This window comes from Anolis sagrei, chromosome 6 (assembly GCF_037176765.1).
Source record: "Anolis sagrei isolate rAnoSag1 chromosome 6, rAnoSag1.mat, whole genome shotgun sequence".
Lineage (NCBI taxonomy): Eukaryota > Metazoa > Chordata > Lepidosauria > Squamata > Dactyloidae > Anolis > Anolis sagrei.
In genome coordinates this window covers 41,421,557-41,429,638 of record NC_090026.1, presented here as the reverse complement: position 1 = coordinate 41,429,638, position 8,082 = coordinate 41,421,557, and the positions used below count along the sequence as shown (strand labels likewise).

At 48.8% G+C, this 8,082-nt stretch overlaps 1 long non-coding RNA gene across 1 annotated transcript; it reads right to left on the bottom strand.

The window, feature by feature from the left end:
• Positions 1-2,575: 2,575 nt before the first annotated feature.
• On the bottom strand, positions 2,576-7,674 carry LOC137097370 (uncharacterized). Its single transcript, XR_010910167.1, has 3 exons — positions 7,622-7,674; positions 2,822-2,889; positions 2,576-2,627 (listed from the first exon to the last, which is right to left on the bottom strand). It is a non-coding gene; the product is annotated as an uncharacterized lncRNA (long non-coding RNA).
• Positions 7,675-8,082: the final 408 nt, after the last annotated feature.

Genomic DNA, 8,082 nt, shown 5'->3' with positions numbered 1-8,082 from the left:
GTGTGGGCGCTGGCCAGTGTGCAGCAGCTGAAATAGAAAAGGAGAAGTGTGAAGAGCTGGAGCCAGGAAGGGAAGCACTGCCTCTCCCCTCCTCGATTCCCCCGCCCTATCCTAAGGCCCCCTTCCAGCCCAAAACCCATTCTGACCAACCCTCCTCACCTGGATATAGAAGGCCACCACTCCGGCCGAATGCTCCAGCGGCGCTTCTGTTTCCCAAGTGGAATACAGGTGCTGGAGCAGGGAGGAGGAGGACTTGAGGAAGCTCCTGGAAGACAAAAGGGACCCCGTGAGGGAAGGCAGCCAGAGAGACCAGGCTGTGCCTTCTCCCCGAACCTCCTCCGGCCCTTGGCTCCTTACCGCAACAGGAGGGCCATTCCCTCAGGGCAGATGCTGAGGTCTTCTAGCATCTCCTTGGAGGTCTCCTTGAAAGACACCCGGGCCACCCTCTTCAGCAGCACGATGATTATCTTCGCCAGTTCTCTGCAGGAAAATGAAAGAAAAAAGTTTACTTCCCAGTGGAGGGTTTGAGTCCCCCATCTGGCCCCCCAAAAGGCCTGGGAGCCCCACTGAGCCTCCCCCCTCCTTACTCTTGAGGAACGTAGATGCTGCTCTGGTCCCTGCTGGGCGCCTCCAACCCAGGCCTTGTGACCTCGATGTAGTTGGTCACCAAGGCGAGCAGAAGCTCCAGGAACCACCCCTGCAGGCGACTGCTGTCCTTGATGTATGTCACGATCTTCCCGATGGCCCGCGTCGCTCTTGCCTGCGGAGAGAAAGAAGGAGGGTTAAATGCCAGGAGGGCTCCTGCTGAAGGCCAGGAAAGAGGGCCCCCTCTCCTTCCCAAGCCCCCAAAGACAGGGTGCGAGACGGGATGTCCTTACTGTGGCCGCATCCAAAGTGGGGCTCCCCTGTTCCTTGCCCTCCTCGGCCAGCCAAGGGCCCTCCTTCACCTTGGCCAGGAACAGGTCGAGCGCCGCCTCCGTGGAGCAGTAAGGTGAATTGAGAACGGCGCACATCAATTCACCACACTCCCTGTGAATGAAGAGAGGGAAGAGGGAACCAGGGTCAGGGTCAGGCTTGTCTCCAACCCCATGGGGACAGGGGAGTGGCACCCCCAGGCCCAGCTCTCTTAGCTCCCATTGGACTCCAGATAGTGGTCCGTGGCCATCTTGAGATGTTTGCGGGCCACGTAATCCACAGCCGGCATAGCCTCTGCAGAGGAGGGACTGCAGAGCAGCTGGCACAGACGGTGAAGGTGTTCTTGCGCCTGTAAGGAAAGAAAGAAGGGAAACAGTGGCACTCGGGAAACATGGAAAGTCTCCTGGGTCAAAAATGGAGGGAGGGGAATGTGTAGATGTGTAGGATGCCTGTTGGAAGGAATGGGGCATTGGGGTCCCAACATACCTTTCTTGTGGCTAAAGAGCAGCCTACCAGAACATCTCTAGGACACACCTGCCACCTGGAAGGTCGATGCAGGAGGCCCCTCTCTGCGTCCTGAGGAAGGCGTTGGGCGATGCCTCCTCGGTGGTGGTCCCAGGCCTTGTGGGGGGAACTCTGGGCCTTACCTGCTCTAGGTCCATGGAGGACCATCTCCGAGGCTTCAGGGCCAGATCTTCCCCTTCCTCATGGCCCAGGGAGCTGGAAGAGAGGCATAAGGAGGCATAAGGAGGTGAGGCCTGGTAGGCCAGGGACTGAGGACAAGGAGGGGTGCAATGGTCATCCTTCCTGGCAAAGAGCAACACACCTGCTTGAACTAGGGAGAGGGTCCCACACCTCATCCTCCAGGCTGGGGACATCCAGAAGTGTTGCCTCTTCGGGGTCCTGTAAAAGACAATAGATAGAGAAGTGAAATAGGGGCAAAGGGGAAGGAATGGGAAGACAGCTCAGGGGAGGAAGGCTAGAGTAGGAGGAAGAAGCTTAAAGGAGGGACAGGGAGAGGAAAAGAGGAGGGGGATGCAGAGGAAGGAACCCCCCTTTTTTCTGCTCCCTTCCCTTCCTTACCCTTGATGTCTTCTCAGGGGGCTCATCGACACTGCAAGGAGAGAGAGAGAGAACAAGGAAAGATCAGAAGGCATCCTCTCCCCCCAAACCCCCTAGAATAAGGTTTCAGGCTCAAGCCCCCTTGGCCTCAATTGAAGGAGGAAAGGAGGGAGGGAGGGGATCTCTGACTGCGATGTGGCCCTGAACCTGGAAGGGATGTACCTCTCATTCTCAAGGTCCTGGGCCGCCCCCTCCTGCACGAACAGCTCCGAAGGAACACCAACTTCTTTGGAGCCCTGTTGAGGGGGAAGAAGAGGGAAGTGAGGGCTGTCCTCTTTGACAAGCCCCCCCCCCCCTCTTTCTCCCAGAGAGAATTGGACTGAAACCCCCAGCCTTCCTCCCCAGTGACACACTGCCTGGGACTGTTTGGACTTGCACTCCAACAACAGTTGAGCACTGTAGGAGGCCTCTTCAGCAAAGGGCCACCTAGAACTCAAGGGGTCTTGGGATGGCCCTGAGCCCGAATCCATTTCCCAAAGGACGAAGAGAGGCAATCCCCCCCCCCCCTTTCCAGCCTCTTTTTTTCACTCACCAACTCCCTGGATAGTTCTTTCTGTGGAGGAGTTGGGATTCTCTCCGATATGAAGCTGCTAGAAAGGCAAGGGGCAGAAGAGGAACTCAGCTTCTCCCTTCTATTCCCCCCAAGAGAGGCAAGCCCCATCCCAAGGATCTTGCCAGCCCATGGGAGGAAGGCAACATCCTGGGAGGGCCCCCTCCAGATATCCGGGCCCCAACCCCCCAGACCCCAGCATGCCCTCTCCCCAAGAACATGGACAGGAGGTACCTCTCTGAAGTCTCGCAGATGGCCACCAGGCTGCTAGACTCCAAGGGGAGGTCCTCTCTCCCCAGAAACTGCAGAGAAAGGAAGGGGGTCTCAAGACTTTACTGAAGAAGGGCTTTTCCTTCTGCCACAATCTTTCTGCTGGGATTTGCAGTCAAACAACTCCTGAGGGCTCCAGGATTCCCACCCCTCTTCAGAGAAGGCCCACCTGGGGACCACAACGGAATAGCCCTAAGTTCTTAACAGCAATGCATCGGGGCCATTACTCGACATCTTCAGTATTTCTCTTGGTTCTATAGGAAGCTGCTAGTTAGTAGAAAGCAGGAATCTTTCTCAGTCTTATTTGCAGATACCTCTGATTAAGATTGGGACTTAATACTGTATGTAGGAGCATGATGTCGCATATTCATATCCCAGACAAGCCCTGTACATTTTGGCCAGTGTGCTACAGTGGTCTGAATTCTCAGGACTGGGACAAAATAGATAATCTCACTTACAGAAAAATGGAGAAAAACATGGTTGTCCACACCAACAGACAAAAACAAAAATTCCACAAACGCCAAAAGCAACACCCGAAACCAGAAATGGATACATCGCGGACCATCATCAACCTGACAGACAGACAATTCTCTGAAGACCAAGTATCCATACTAGCGAAAGATGGAAATTTTGCTGTAACTGCCACCAGTATCCCAGTAAAAAACATCATTGCCAATGTCGAATCAGCAATTTATCGCCTCCCTGAGGAAGAAGCAAGAGGGGAAACAGCAAGGATCCTGAAAAAGGCAGAACTTCCCTCCAGTAACATAACAAGGGAGGAAAGACAAGCCATCAGAGACCTCAACTCAGATCCTGATAACATCATTCTCCCAGTAGACTAGGGGAATGCTATACAGAACAATACAAGGAGAAGATCAGAAAACTCTTGGATCCTATTATATACAGAAAACGTAAACAAGACCCAACTTCCAAAATAACCAGAAAAATCAACATAGAATCAAAGAATCAAAGAGTTAGAAGAGACCTCATGGGCCATCCAGTCCAAGCCCCTGCCAAGAAGCAGGAATATTGCATTCAAATCACCCCCTGACAGATGGCCATCCAGCCTCTGCTTAAAAGCTTCCAACTCCTCAATAAACTTCGGCATACGACAACGGCTATGTAAATCGGAAGCCCTTCCACCTAGGCTTTATGGACTCCCAAAGATCCACGAGGACTCCACCCCACTCAGACCCATCGTGAGTGCCATTGGATCCCCCACATACGACTTAGCAAAACTTCTTGTAGCACAGTTACTAAGCCATATTGGGCTCACTACACTCTACATCAAGGACTCAGCCCACTTCATAGAAAAAATCAGCAATCTCAAGCTAAATACCAACGATAAACTGATCAGCTTTGATGTGGTGTCTCTATTTACCATGGTTCTGGTAGCAGACACCATGGCACCAATCAACCAGAAGTTCCCAGAAGACATCACAGCTCTGTTTCACCATTGCCTCACCACCAGCTACTTTCAGTGGGACAATGAATTCTATGAACAAAAAGATGGAGTAGCTATGGGGAGCCCCCTCAACCCAGTCATAGCTAATTTCTACATGGAACACTTTGAAAAACAAGCCCTGGAAACAGCAACAAAAAAGCCCACGATATGGTTCAGATATGTGGATTACACTTTCACGATTTGGAGCCATAGAGAAGAAGAACTAAACAGGTTCCTGGACCGTCTTAACAGCATCCACCCAAACATCCAATTCACCATGGAAAAAGAAAATGAAGAAAAACTGCCTTTTCTAGATGTCCTAGTCATCCGCAAACCGGATCAACAATTGGGTCACACCGTTTACAGAAACCCCACACACAGAGATAGATATCTACATACAAACTCCAACCATCACCCAAGTCAAAAAAGAAGCACCATTAAAGCCTTGGCAGAATGTGCGAACCCCACCTCCTCCAAGATGAACTGAACCACCTAAATTGGGCTCTACAGGCCAATGGATACTATACCTTAGACATCAGAAGAGCTGCAAGACCGAGAACAAGCCACGAGAGTAAAGACAAAGATTCATCCAGAGGAAAAGTGTTCTTGCAATACATCAAGGGAACCACTGACCGCATTGGGAAGCTGATGAGGAAACACAATATACAAACTATCTACAGACCCACCAAGAAAATCCAACAAGTGCTACGTTCGGCAATGGACAAAAGGGATCCTCTCACTTCTGCAGGAGTCTACCGTATACCATGCAGCTGTGGACAAGTCTACATAGGGACCACCAAACGCAGCATTGCCCGGACACGAATCAAGGAACATGAAAGGCACTGCAGACTACTTCAACCAGAGAAGTCAGCCATAGCAGAGCACCTGATGAACCAACCTGGACACAGCATATTATTTGAGAACACAGAAATGCTGGACCACTCTAACAACCACCATGTCAGACTACTCAGAGAAGCCATTGAAATCCTCGAGCATGTGGACAATTTCAACAGAAAGGAGGAAACCATGAAAATGGACAAAATCTGGCTACGTGTATTAAAAAACTTTAAAATTACAACAGCAAAAAACAGAGAGGAAACAATCAAGGACATCTAATCACCTCTCAACAAAACATTCTCCCAGGCACTGCCAGGCCATCAAATGCTAATCAAGGTTGTCAGTTGAAACATTCACACCTAGCTTCAACAGACAAGAGTTCTTTGTCCCACCCTGGTCATTCCACAGATATATAAACCCATTTTCCTAGTTCCAACAGACCCCATTACCTCTGAGGATGCTTGCCATAGATGCAGGCGAAACTTCAGGAGATAATGCCTCTAGAACATGACCATATAGCCCAAAAAAAAACCTACAACAACCCAGAATAGCCCTACTTTCTTGGATACCGACCACTGCCTTGGCCCAGCTTGTGTGAGAGACAAGGAGCGAACGAGATGGAGGAACCCAAGGGGAAATGGTGGCCATCTTCTTTTACCCAAGTCAGAAAAGAAGCACAATTAAAGCCCTGGCAGAGCATGCAAAAAGAATCTGCAAACCCCACCTCCTCCAAGGTGAATTGAACCAAGGTGAATTGAACCAACTGGGCTCAACGGGCCTATGGCTACTTCACCACTGACATCAGAAGAGCTGCAAGACCGAGAACGAGCCACGAGAGTAAAGACAAAGATCCACCCAGAGGAAACGTGTTCTTACCATACATCAAGGGAACCACTGACCACAGAGAAAGAAGCTGATGAACAAACACAACCTACAAACTATCTATTAGGCTTGGGTAACAACGAAAAAATTTGGTTCAAAACTCGTTTCGTTTTTAGGGGGGCCCTTGTGTTTCGTTTTTTTAAAGAATTCCGAAATTTTCCTTTAAAAAAGTTCGAAATATACGAAATTTCGTAAAATTACGAATCCAGCACAGGCCTCCATAGCCAGCTCCATTCAGCTTTCACTCGGCCTCACTGCCTGCCCGCCTGCCTGCTTTCTGAGACCAGGAAGTGTCCTACTAAGATCGTGCTTTTGCTCCATGAAGGAGGTTGGATTAGATAGCCTTTAGAGCTCCCTTCCAAATCTATTATTTTTATTCATATTAATATTAAGACTGGATGGCCATCTGTTGGGGGTGCTTTATTGTGCTTTCCCTACATGAAGGCAGAATGAAGGGGGTTGGACTAGATGGCCTTTAGAGCTCCCTTCCAACTCTATTATTACTATCATTATTAATATTAATATTAATATTAAGGATGAATGGCCATCTGTTGGGGGTGCTTTGATTGTGCTTTCCCTGCATGAAGGCAGAATGAAGGGGGTTGGACTAGATGGCCTTTAGAGCTCCCTTCCAACTCTAGGATTCTAGAACTGTGAATTGAACATGAGACCATAGTGTGATGCTGCAGCTGAAAAGGCCAGTGCCGTTCTAGGCTGCATCAATAGGAACCTGCGAGAAGGCAAAAGGGAACTGATATGACATTTTACCTCGGATGGTTTTTTAATTGCTTTTAATGATAATTAATGCAACTGTTTATTTTAACTCATTCTACCATGTTTAGTATTGCCTTTTGTTTAAATTTTTATAGTTTTTTGTTTATATAGGCATTTAATGTTTGCCTATTACTATGTTGGAAGCCAGCCTGAGTCCCCATTATTATAAAGTTACTGTTGATACCATATTGCTTTTGTTGACCCCCCCCCCCCCTTTTCCACCTACATGGCTTGTTTACTGTTTTACTTTGAAATATGGCAAATATTCAAAACCATTTAACCTGCTGATGTCTCAATTAATGTAATTTTAATAATAATGTATCTATTTTTTATTTTGAAATTTACCAGTAGCGGCTGCATTTCCCACCCTCGGCTTATACTCGAGTCAATAAGTTTTCCCATTTTTTTGTGATAAAATTAGGTGCCTCATCTTATATTCGGGTAGGCTTATACTCGAGTATATACGGTATATTTATCAGATTACTACACAGTATAAGGGAGACGAGGACATTTGATGTATAAACTTAAGATTAAGGTATATTTGGTTACAAGTCGGCCACCCACACTTTTTCCCTCTGTACTTGTATATTTATATTTTTACTCAGACTAGATGTATACTGTATGCTGTGTTTACATTGTGTGTTTTGAGGAATCGACTGATCAATAAAAATGTTTTGTTTAGATAGATAGATAGATAGATAGATAGACAGACAGACAGACAGACAGATAGATAGGAGTAACACTTTAAAAATGGTCCCACATCTACAGAACCTATCTTGTTTGTAACTTGGGGACTTCCTGTATTTCTAAGAGGCCGCCTTCCTTACCTCAAATGCTGGCAGTACTTGGATGAAGCATGTCCGGAGAGAGGGCTCCTCCGCGTGGGTTCCTTGCGGCTCTGACGAGCTGAAAGGGGCAAGAGAAAGCCACAAAGTGTGAGAGACTGGGGCAGCCCATCCCATCCAGGGGTCCTGCAAGCCCCCCGTCCCCTCCCTCCAACAGGGACCAGGCTGATGGTCCAGGAAGTCCATGGGGCACCATGAGGGCATCCGTCCTCTCCACTCCTAGGGACTCTAGCAAGGGATTGACCCTTGGAACTGGCTGCCACTGGGAGAGAGGGAGGGAGAGGGAGAGTGCTAGCAATGGGGTCTGCATGCAGACTGAGTGGCAGGGGTTTGGGATTGGGATGAGGATTTGCGTGTGGCTGGTGACTGCCTGGCCCTTTCCACACTCACACTCAGCTCAGCCAATGAGTGCCTATATGCAAATTCCCACTCTGCATAGAAAC